General features: G+C 34.8%; 6 non-coding genes across 6 annotated transcripts; all 6 read right to left on the reverse strand.

The window, feature by feature from the left end:
- Window positions 1-2,301: 2,301 nt before the first annotated feature.
- TRNAQ-CUG (transfer RNA glutamine (anticodon CUG)) lies at window positions 2,302-2,373 on the reverse strand. Its single transcript has one exon. It is a non-coding gene; the product is annotated as a tRNA-Gln (tRNA).
- Window positions 2,374-3,898: 1,525 nt separating this feature from the next.
- Window positions 3,899-3,970, reverse strand: TRNAQ-CUG (transfer RNA glutamine (anticodon CUG)). Its single transcript has one exon. It is a non-coding gene; the product is annotated as a tRNA-Gln (tRNA).
- Window positions 3,971-5,486: 1,516 nt separating this feature from the next.
- TRNAQ-CUG (transfer RNA glutamine (anticodon CUG)) lies at window positions 5,487-5,558 on the reverse strand. The gene has a single exon. It is a non-coding gene; the product is annotated as a tRNA-Gln (tRNA).
- Window positions 5,559-7,804: 2,246 nt separating this feature from the next.
- Window positions 7,805-7,876, reverse strand: TRNAQ-CUG (transfer RNA glutamine (anticodon CUG)). Its single transcript has one exon. It is a non-coding gene; the product is annotated as a tRNA-Gln (tRNA).
- Window positions 7,877-9,399: 1,523 nt separating this feature from the next.
- On the reverse strand, window positions 9,400-9,471 carry TRNAQ-CUG (transfer RNA glutamine (anticodon CUG)). The gene has a single exon. It is a non-coding gene; the product is annotated as a tRNA-Gln (tRNA).
- Window positions 9,472-10,994: 1,523 nt separating this feature from the next.
- Window positions 10,995-11,066, reverse strand: TRNAQ-CUG (transfer RNA glutamine (anticodon CUG)). Its single transcript has one exon. It is a non-coding gene; the product is annotated as a tRNA-Gln (tRNA).
- Between the last annotated feature and the right edge of the window lie 1,011 nt (window positions 11,067-12,077).

The following is a 12,077-nucleotide window of genomic DNA, read 5'->3' on the forward strand; positions in this document are numbered from 1 at the left end:
TCAAAATTTCATGCCTCACTAAAATTTAAAAATCTGATGTGAAGTCATCCTAACTTGAAACCTTGTACCGCTCAAGCCTTTCAACATTTTAAAAGGCAGATTTAGTGTGAGTTGGCTCTGAAAACTTACTAAAGAATACACCAAAAAAGCTCAAAAGAAGAAAAATATTCATTTCTATGTAAACATAAAATAAAATTAGTCTTCGTATTTTCAGTCGTTTTGAGCATCTTTTAACTGCATAAAGTTTCCAAAACGGTAAAGTGACTATGTCAATTTCCATTTGATTTTTTTGCTTCGAATACCTTCCGTAATAAAATTCAAGTCAACTAGAAGCTTAGAAAGACACTTTAAAGTCTCTTAGTGACTTCTAGTTCATTTTGTCACCTACAAAAAAGCCACATGAACATACTCAACTGATGGACTAAACAATTGTTTTTAAATTGCCAAAAAATTCCTCAATAAAACATTATAGATAATTTTGGAAAAAAACAAGAGAAAAGAAAATTCAGGAAAATAAGCTGGCGTTTCCTAAAGCCATTTTGATTTGAAATCATCATCAGATTTTCCCACCCGAATTAAAAATCATGGGAACATTTACACAAGTCATAGAATATAGTTGCTTGGTGTAACATACAAGATAAGAATTTTGTTTCCTGAAGTCAATTTTATAGGATTCCATGGATTCTTGCACCATTCAAATCAAGTTTCAAGTTTTCAAGTTTCAAGTTTCATTCTAAAAGTTGAACATAGTAGAAATTATAATGCTAAAGATGAAACTTACTGACTACTCTAGATTTTCTTGTGGTGAAAATGGAGAAGGGAACACATTAAGGAAATCATGCATGATGGTGAAACTGGCTTTAAAGCTGCAGCACAAATCTACATTTAATACACCATCATAAATTAATATCTCCTCCACTTTTAATCTACAAGTGTGCCTAGAATTCCACAGTATCACAATCAGGACAGTTTTAAAATTGTTTATGAAAACTGTGCCAGCTCTGTTACCAGGAAAAAGGAGAGGAAAATAATTGCAAAACTTAAACTGCTAGAAAGCTGCTCATCCAGAAGTTGCTAAAGATTTTTCACTGTGTGGTAAAAGATTCCACCCGAGAGATAATATAAGTAGAATTGGTGCAAAGCAAAGCACATGTTCCAATCTATCAACCATACCTGACATTTGTGGCAACTAGATGAGAGATGGAGAAGCACCTCTTACCTGATCGCACGAGGTCGCATCTTTTGATTAGCAGTGTGATTCACATGTGATGATGGGCCAGGCCAGTTAATCAAAATAAGATCTTTAGATGCCCTCAGGTTGGTTCTCCAAATCCAGTCCAGAGATATGAAACAACTTTTTGGGGGATAAACTAAGGAAGGTGTGCATTGATCTACTCAGATAATCATCAAAAAACCTACTTGAAAATTGACATAGTTGGCAATGATTGAATGCGCAGGGAGATCAGAATGGATTTCAAGTCCATCGCTTTAACAACTCAGCCACAACTTCTGAGATACCTTCAAAATTTCAGGCCTCACTAAAATTTAAAAATCTGATGTGAAGTCATCCTAACTTGAAACCTTGTACCGCTCAAGCCTTTCAACAGTTTAAAAGGCAGATTTAGTGTGAGTTGGCTCTGAAAACTTACTAAAGAATACACCAAAAAAGCTCAAAAGAAGAAAAATATTCATTTCTATGTAAACATAAAATAAAATTAGTCTTCGTATTTTCAGTCGTTTTGAGCATCTTTTAACTGCATAAAGTTTCCAAAACGGTAAAGTGACTATGTCAATTTCCATTTGATTTTTTTGCTTCGAATACCTTCCGTAATAAAATTCAAGTCAACTAGAAGCTTAGAAAGACACTTTAAAGTCTCTTAGTGACTTCTAGTTCATTTTGTCACCTACAAAAAAGCCACATGAACATACTCAACTGATGGACTAAACAATTGTTTTTAAATTGCCAAAAAATTCCTCAATAAAACATTATAGATAATTTTGGAAAAAAACAAGAGAAAAGAAAATTCAGGAAAATAAGCTGGCGTTTCCTAAAGCCATTTTGATTTGAAATCATCATCAGATTTTCCCACCCGAATTAAAAATCATGGGAACATTTACACAAGTCATAGAATATAGTTGCTTGGTGTAACATACAAGATAAGAATTTTGTTTCCTGAAGTCAATTTTATAGGATTCCATGGATTCTTGCACCATTCAAATCAAGTTTCAAGTTTTCAAGTTTCAAGTTTCATTCTAAAAGTTGAACATAGAAGAAATTATAATGCTAAACATGAAACTTACAGGTTCCACTGAGATTTGAACTCAGATCGCTGGATTCAGAGTCCAGAGTGCTAACCATTACACCATGGAACCACACATTTAGCTGACTACTCTAGATTTTCTTGTGGTGAAAATGGAGAAGGGAACACATTAAGGAAATCATGCATGATGGTGAAACTGGCTTTAAAGCTGCAGCACAAATCTACATTTAATACACCATGATAAATTAATATCTCCTCCACTTTTAATCTACAAGTGTGCCTAGAATTCCACAGTATCACAATCAGGACAGTTTTAAAATTGTTTATGAAAACTGTGCCAGCTCTGTTACCAGGAAAAAGGAGAGGAAAATAATTGCAAAACTTAAACTGCTAGAAAGCTGCTCATCCAGAAGTTGCTAAAGATTTTTCACTGTGTGGTAAAAGATTCCACCCGAGAGATAATATAAGTAGAATCGGTGCAAAGCAAAGCACATGTTCCAATCTATCAACCATACCTGACATTTGTGGCAACTAGATGAGAGATGGAGAAGCACCTCTTACCTGATCGCACGAGGTCGCATCTTTTGATTAGCAGTGTGATTCACATGTGATGATGGGCCAGGCCAGTTAATCAAAATAAGATCTTTAGATGCCCTCAGGTTGGTTCTCCAAATCCACTCCAGAGATATGAAACAACTTTTTGGGGGATAAACTAAGGAAGGTGTGCATTGATCTACTCAGATAATCATCAAAAAACCTACTTGGAAATTGACATAGTTGGCAATGATTGAATGCGCAGGGAGATCCCAATGGATTTCAAGTCCATCGCTTTAACAACTCAGCCACAACTTCTGAGATACCTTCAAAATTTCAGGCCTCACTAAAATTTAAAAATCTGATGTGAAGTCATCCTAACTTGAAACCTTGTACCGCTCAAGCCTTTCAGCAGTTTAAAAGGCAGATTTAGTGTGAGTTGGCTCTGAAAACTTACTAAAGAATACACCAAAAAAGCTCAAAAGAAGAAAAATATTCATTTCTATGTAAACATAAAATAAAATTAGTCTTCGTATTTTCAGTCGTTTTGAGCATCTTTTAACTGCATAAAGTTTCCAAAACGGTAAAGTGACTATGTCAATTTCCATTTGATTTTTTTGCTTCGAATACCTTCCGTAATAAAATTCAAGTCAACTAGAAGCTTAGAAAGACACTTTAAAGTCTCTTAGTGACTTCTAGTTCATTTTGTCACCTACAAAAAAGCCACATGAACATACTCAACTGATGGACTAAACAATTGTTTTTAAATTGCCAAAAAATTCCTCAATAAAACATTATAGATAATTTTGGAAAAAAACAAGAGAAAAGAAAATTCAGGAAAATAAGCTGGCGTTTCCTAAAGCCATTTTGATTTGAAGTCATTATCAGATTTTCCCACCCGAATTAAAAATCATGGGAACATTTACACAAGTCATAGAATATAGTTGCTTGGTGTAACATACAAGATAAGAATTTTGTTTCCTGAAGTCAATTTTATAGGATTCCATGGATTCTTGCACCATTCATATCAAGTTTCAAGTTTTCAAGTTTCAAGTTTCATTCTAAAAGTTGAACATAGAAGAAATTATAATGCTACAGGTTACAGGTTCCACTGAGATTTGAACTCAGATCGCTGGATTCAGAGTCCAGAGTGCTAACCATTACACCATGGAACCACACATGGAGCTTACTACTCTAGATTTTCTTGTGGTGAAAATGGAGAAGGGAACACATTAAGGAAATCATGCATGATGGTGAAACTGGCTTTAATGCTGCAGTACAAATCTACATTTAATACACCATCATAAATTAATATCTCCTCCACTTTTAATCTACAAGTGTGCCTAGAATTCCACAGTATCAAAATCAGGACAGTTTTAAAATTGTTTATGAAAACTGTGCCAGCTCTGTTACCAGGAAAAAAGGAGAGGAAAATAATTGCAAAACTTAAACTGCTAGAAAGCTGCTCATCCAGAAGTTGCTAAAGATTTTTCACTGTGTGGTAAAAGATTCCACCCGAGAGATAATATAAGTAGAATCGGTGCAAAGCAAAGCACATGTTCCAATCTATCAACCATACCTGACATTTGTGGCAACTAGATGAGAGATGGAGAAGCACCTCTTACCTGATCGCACGAGGTCGCATCTTTTGATTAGCAGTGTGATTCACATGTGATGATGGGCCAGGCCAGTTAATCAAAATAAGATCTTTAGATGCCCTCAGGTTGGTTCTCCAAATCCACTCCAGAGATATGAAACAACTTTTTGGGGGATAAACTAAGGAAGGTGTGCATTGATCTACTCAGATAATCATCAAAAAACCTACTTGGAAATTGACATAGTTGGCAATGATTGAATGCGCAGGGAGATCCCAATGGATTTCAAGTCCATCGCTTTAACAACTCAGCCACAACTTCTGAGATACCTTCAAAATTTCAGGCCTCACTAAAATTTAAAAATCTGATGTGAAGTCATCCTAACTTGAAACCTTGTACCGCTCAAGCCTTTCAACAGTTTAAAAGGCAGATTTAGTGTGAGTTGGCTCTGAAAACTTACTAAAGAATACACCAAAAAAGCTCAAAAGAAGAAAAATATTCATTTCTATGTAAACATAAAATAAAATTAGTCTTCGTATTTTCAGTCGTTTTGAGCATCTTTTAACTGCATAAAGTTTCCAAAACGGTAAAGTGACTATGTCAATTTCCATTTGATTTTTTTGCTTCGAATACCTTCCATAATAAAATTCAAGTCAACTAGAAGCTTAGAAAGACACTTTAAAGTCTCTTAGTGACTTCTAGTTCATTTTGTCACCTACAAAAAAGCCACATGAACATACTCAACTGATGGACTAAACAATTGTTTTTAAATTGCCAAAAAATTCCTCAATAAAACATTATAGATAATTTTGGAAAATACAAGAGAAAAGAAAATTAAGGAAAATAAGCTGGCGTTTCCTAAAGCCATTTTGATTTGAAATCATCATCAGATTTTCCCACCCGAATTAAAAATCATGGGAACATTTACACAAGTCATAGAATATAGTTGCTTGGTGTAACATACAAGATAAGAATTTTGTTTCCTGAAGTCAATTTTATAGGATTCCATGGATTCTTGCACCATTCAAATCAAGTTTCAAGTTTCATTCTAAAAGTTGAACATAATAGAAATTATAATGCTAAAGATGAAACTTACAGGTTCCACTGAGATTTGAACTCAGATCGCTGGATTCAGAGTCCAGAGTGCTAACCATTACACCATGGAACCACACATGCAGCTTACTACTCTAGATTTTCTTGTGGTGAAAATGGAGAAGGGAACACATTAAGGAAATCATGCATGATGGTGAAACTGGCTTTAATGCTGCAGTACAAATCTACATTTAATACACCATCATAAATTAATATCTCCTCCACTTTTAATCTACAAGTGTGCCTAGAATTCCACAGTATCACAATCAGGACAGTTTTAAAATTGTTTATGAAAACTGTACCAGCTCTGAAACCAGGAAAAAGGAGAGGAAAATAATTGCAAAACTTAAACTGCTAGAAAGCTGCTCATCCAGAAGTTGCTAAAGATTTTTCACTGTGTGGTAAAAGATTCCACCCGAGAGATAATATAAGTAGAATCGGTGCAAAGCAAAGCACATGTTCCAATCTATCAACCATACCTGACATTTGTGGCAACAAGATGAGAGATGGAGAAGCACCTCTTACCTGATCGCACGAGGTCTCATCTTTTGATTAGCAGTGTGATTCACATGTGATGATGGGCCAGGCCAGTTAATCAAAATAAGATCTTTAGATGCCCGCAGGTTGGTTCTCCAAATCCAGTCCAGAGATATGAAACAACTTTTTGGGGGATAAACTAAGGAAGGTGTGCATTGATCTACTCAGATAATCATCAAAAAACCTACTTGGAAATTGACATAGTTGGCAATGATTGAATGCGCAGGGAGATCCCAATGGATTTCAAGTCCATCGCTTTAACAACTCAGCCACAACTTCTGAGATACCTTCAAAATTTCAGGCCTCACTAAAATTTAAAAATCTGATGTGAAGTCATCTTAACTTGAAACCTTGTACCGCTCAAGCCTTTCAACAGTTTAAAAGGCAGATTTAGTGTGAGTTGGCTCTGAAAACTTACTAAAGAATACACCAAAAAAGCTCAAAAGAAGAAAAATATTCATTTCTATGTAAACATAAAATAAAATTAGTATTTTCAGTCGTTTTGAGCATCTTTTAACTGCATAATTTTCCAAAACGGTAAAGTGACTATGTCAATTTCCATTTGATTTTTTTGCTTCGAATACCTTCGGTAATAAAATTCAAGTCAACTAGAAGCTTAGAAAGACACTTTAAAGTCTCTTAGTGACTTCTAGTTCCTTTTGTCACCTACAAAAAAGCCACAAGAACATACTCAACTGATGGACTAAACAATTGTTTTTAAATTGCCAAAAAATTCCTCAATAAAACATTATAGATAATTTTGGAAAAAACAAGAGAAAAGAAAATTCAGGAAAATAAGCTGGCGTTTCCTAAAGCCATTTTGATTTGAAATCATCATCAGATTTTCCCACCCGAATTAAAAATCATGGGAACATTTCCACAAGTCATAGAATATAGTTGCTTGGTGTAACATACAAGATAAGAATTTTGTTTCCGTTAGTCAATTTTATAGGATTCCAATGGATTTCAAGTCCATCGCTTTAACAACTCAGCCACAACTTCTGAGATACCTTCAAAATTTCAGGCCTCACTAAAATTTAAAAATCTGATGTGAAGTCATCTTAACTTGAAACCTTGTACCGCTCAAGCCTTTCAACAGTTTAAAAGGCAGATTTAGTGTGAGTTGGCTCTGAAAACTTACTAAAGAATACACCAAAAAAGCTCAAAAGAAGAAAAATATTCATTTCTATGTAAACATAAAATAAAATTAGTCTTCGTATTTTCAGTCGTTTTGAGCATCTTTTAACTGCATAAAGTTTCCAAAACGGTAAAGTGACTATGTCAATTTCCATTTGATTTTTTTGCTTCGAATACCTTCCGTAATAAAATTCAAGTCAACTAGAAGCTTAGAAAGACACTTTAAAGTCTCTTAGTGACTTCTAGTTCCTTTTGTCACCTACAAAAAAGCCACAAGAACATACTCAACTGATGGACTAAACAATTGTTTTTAAATTGCCAAAAAATTCCTCAATAAAACATTATAGATAATTTTGGAAAAAACAAGAGAAAAGAAAATTCAGGAAAATAAGCTGGCGTTTCCTAAAGCCATTTTGATTTGAAATCATCATCAGATTTTCCCACCCGAATTAAAAATCATGGGAACATTTACACAAGTCATAGTATATAGTTGCTTGGTGTAACATACAAGATAAGAATTTTGTTTACTGAAGTCAATTTTATAGGATTCCATGGATTCTTGCACCATTCAAATCAAGTTTCAAAGTTTCAAGTTTCATTCTAAAAGTTGAACATAGTAGAAATTATAATGCTAAAGATAAAACTTACAGGTTCCACTGAGATTTTAACTCAGATCGCTGGATTCAGAGTCCAGAGTGCTAACCATTACACCATGGAACCACACATGTAGCTTACTACTCTAGATTTTCTTGTGGTGAAAATGGAGAAGGGAACACATTAAGGAAATCATGCATGATGGTGAAACTGGCTTTAAAGCTGCAGTACAAATCTACATTTAATACACCATCATAAATTAATATCTCCTCCACTTTTAATCTACAAGTGTGCCTAGAATTCCACAGTATCACAATCAGGACAGTTTTAAAATTGTTTATGAAAACTGTGCCAGCTCTGTTACCAGGAAAAAAGAGAGGAAAATAATTGCAAAACTTAAACTGCTAGAAAGCTGCTCATCCAGAAGTTGCTAAAGATTTTTCACTGTGTGGTAAAAGATTCCACCCGAGAGATAATATAAGTAGAATCGGTGCAAAGCAAAGCACATGTTCCAATCTATCAACTATACCTGACATTTGTGGCAACTAGATGAGAGATGGAGAAGCACCTCTTACCTGATCGCACGTGGTCGCATCTTTTGATTAGCAGTGTGATTCACATGTGATGATGGGCCAGGCCAGTTAATCAAAATAAGATCTTTAGATGCCCGCAGGTTGGTTCTCCAAATCCAGTCCAGAGATATGAAACAACTTTTTGGGGGATAAACTAAGGAAGGTGTGCATTGATCTACTCAGATAATCATCAAAAAACCTACTTGGAAATTGACATAGTTGGCAATGATTGAATGCGCAGGGAGATCCCAATGGATTTCAAGTCCATCGCTTTAACAACTCAGCCACAACTTCTGAGATACCTTCAAAATTTCAGGCCTCACTAAAATTTAAAAATCTGATGTGAAGTCATCTTAACTTGAAACCTTGTACCGCTCAAGCCTTTCAACAGTTTAAAAGGCAGATTTAGTGTGAGTTGACTCTGAAAACTTACTAAAGAATACACCAAAAAAGCTCAAAAGAAGAAAAATATTCATTTCTATGTAAACATAAAATAAAATTAGTCTTCGTATTTTCAGTCGTTTTGAGCATCTTTTAACTGCATAAAGTTTCCAAAACGGTAAAGTGACTATGTCAATTTCCATTTGATTTTTTTGCTTCGAATACCTTCCGTAATAAAATTCAAGTCAACTAGAAGCTTAGAAAGACACTTTAAAGTCTCTTAGTGACTTCTAGTTCCTTTTGTCACCTACAAAAAAGCCACAAGAACATACTCAACTGATGGACTAAACAATTGTTTTTAAATTGCCAAAAAATTCCTCAATAAAACATTATAGATAATTTTGGAAAAAACAAGAGAAAAGAAAATTCAGGAAAATAAGCTGGCGTTTCCTAAAGCCATTTTGATTTGAAATCATCATCAGATTTTCCCACCCGAATTAAAAATCATGGGAACATTTACACAAGTCATAGTATATAGTTGCTTGGTGTAACATACAAGATAAGAATTTTGTTTCCTGAAGTCAATTTTATAGGATTCCATGGATTCTTGCACCATTCAAATCAAGTTTCAAAGTTTCAAGTTTCATTCTAAAAGTTGAACATAGTAGAAATTATAATGCTAAAGATGAAACTTACAGGTTCCACTGAGATTTGAACTCAGATCGCTGGATTCAGAGTCCAGAGTGCTAACCATTACACCATGGAACCACACATGTAGCTTACTACTCTAGATTTTCTTGTGGTGAAAATGGAGAAGGGAACACATTAAGGAAATCATGCATGATGGTGAAACTGGCTTTAAAGCTGCAGTACAAATCTACATTTAATACACCATCATAAATTAATATCTCCTCCACTTTTAATCTACAAGTGTGCCTAGAATTCCACAGTATCACAATCAGGACAGTTTTAAAATTGTTTATGAAAACTGTGCCAGCTCTGTTACCAGGAAAAAGGAGAGGAAAATAATTGCAAAACTTAAACTGCTAGAAAGCTGCTCATCCAGAAGTTGCTAAAGATTTTTCACTGTGTGGTAAAAGATTCCACCCGAGAGATAATATAAGTAGAATCGGTGCAAAGCAAAGCACATGTTCCAATCTATCAACCATGCCTGACATTTGTGGCAACTAGATGAGAGATGGAGAAGCACCTCTTACCTGATCGCATGAGGTCTCATCTTTTGATTAGCAGTGTGATTCACATGTGATGATGGGCCAGGCCAGTTAATCAAAACAAGATCTTTAGATGTCCGCAGGTTGGTTCTCCAAATCCAGTCCAGAGATATGAAACAACTTTTTGGGGGATAAACTAAGGAAGGTGTGCATTGATCTACTCAGATAATCATCAAAAAACCTACTTGGAAATTGACATAGTTGGCAATGATTGAATGCGCAGGGAGATCCCAATGGATTTCAAGTCCATCGCTTTAACAACTCAGCCACAACTTCTGAGATACCTTCAAAATTTCAGGCCTCACTAAAATTTAAAAATCTGATGTGAAGTCATCTTAACTTGAAACCTTGTACCGCTCAAGCCTTTCAACAGTTTAAAAGGCAGATTTAGTGTGAGTTGGCTCTGAAAACTTACTAAAGAATACACCAAAAAAGCTCAAAAGAAGAAAAATATTCATTTCTATGTAAACATAAAATAAAATTAGTCTTCGTATTTTCAGTCGTTTTGAGCATCTTTTAACTGCATAAAGTTTCCAAAACGGTAAAGTGACTATGTCAATTTCCATTTGATTTTTTTGCTTCGAATACCTTCCGTAATAAAATTCAAGTCAACTAGAAGCTTAGAAAGACACTTTAAAGTCTCTTAGTGACTTCTAGTTCCTTTTGTCACCTACAAAAAAGCCACAAGAACATACTCAACTGATGGACTAAACAATTGTTTTTAAATTGCCAAAAAATTCCTCAATAAAACATTATAGATAATTTTGGAAAAAACAAGAGAAAAGAAAATTCAGGAAAATAAGCTGGCGTTTCCTAAAGCCATTTTGATTTGAAATCATCATCAGATTTTCCCACCCGAATTAAAAATCATGGGAACATTTCCACAAGTCATAGAATATAGTTGCTTGGTGTAACATACAAGATAAGAATTTTGTTTCCTGAAGTCAATTTTATAGGATTCCATGGATTCTTGCACCATTCAAATCAAGTTTCAAAGTTTCAAGTTTAATTCTAAAAGTTAAACATAGTAGAAATTATAATGCTAAAGATGAAACTTACTGGTTCCACTGAGATTTGAACTCAGATCGCTGGATTCAGAGTCCAGAGTGCTAACCATTACACCATGGAACCACACATGTAGCTGACTGCTCTAGATTTTCTTGTGGTGAAAATGGAGAAGGGAACACATTAAGGAAATCATGCATGATGGTGAAACTGGCTTTAAAGCTGCAGTACAAATCTACATTTAATACACCATCATAAATTAATATCTCCTCCACTTTTAATCTACAAGTGTGCCTAGAATTCCACAGTATCACAATCAGGACAGTTTTAAAATTGTTTATGAAAACTGTGCCAGCTCTGTTACCAGGAAAAAGGAGAGGAAAATAATTGCAAAACTTAAACTGCTAGAAAGCTGCTCATCCAGAAGTTGCTAAAGATTTTTCACTGTGTGGTAAAAGATTCCACCCGAGAGATAATATAAGTAGAATCGGTGCAAAGCAAAGCACATGTTCCAATCTATCAACCATGCCTGACATTTGTGGCAACTAGATGAGAGATGGAGAAGCACCTCTTACCTGATCGCATGAGGTCTCATCTTTTGATTAGCAGTGTGATTCACATGTGATGATGGGCCAGGCCAGTTAATCAAAATAAGATCTTTAGATGTCCGCAGGTTGGTTCTCCAAATCCAGTCCAGAGATATGAAACAACTTTTTGGGGGATAAACTAAGGAAGGTGTGCATTGATCTACTCAGATAATCATCAAAAAACCTACTTGGAAATTGACATAGTTGGCAATGATTGAATGCGCAGGGAGATCCCAATGGATTTCAAGTCCATCGCTTTAACAACTCAGCCACAACTTCTGAGATACCTTCAAAATTTCAGGCCTCACTAAAATTTAAAAATCTGATGTGAAGTCATCTTAACTTGAAACCTTGTACCGCTCAAGCCTTTCAACAGTTTAAAAGGCAGATTTAGTGTGAGTTGGCTCTGAAAACTTACTAAAGAATACACCAAAAAAGCTCAAAAGAAGAAAAATATTCATTTCTATGTAAACATAAAATAAAATTAGTCTTCGTATTTTCAGTCGTTTTGAGCATCTTTTAACTGCATAAAGTTTCCAAAACGGTAAAG

The sequence above is a fragment of the Dendrobates tinctorius genome, unplaced genomic scaffold, assembly GCF_039654945.1.
Source record: "Dendrobates tinctorius isolate UK_male_01 unplaced genomic scaffold, ASM3965494v1 ptg000047l, whole genome shotgun sequence".
NCBI lineage: Eukaryota > Metazoa > Chordata > Amphibia > Anura > Dendrobatidae > Dendrobates > Dendrobates tinctorius.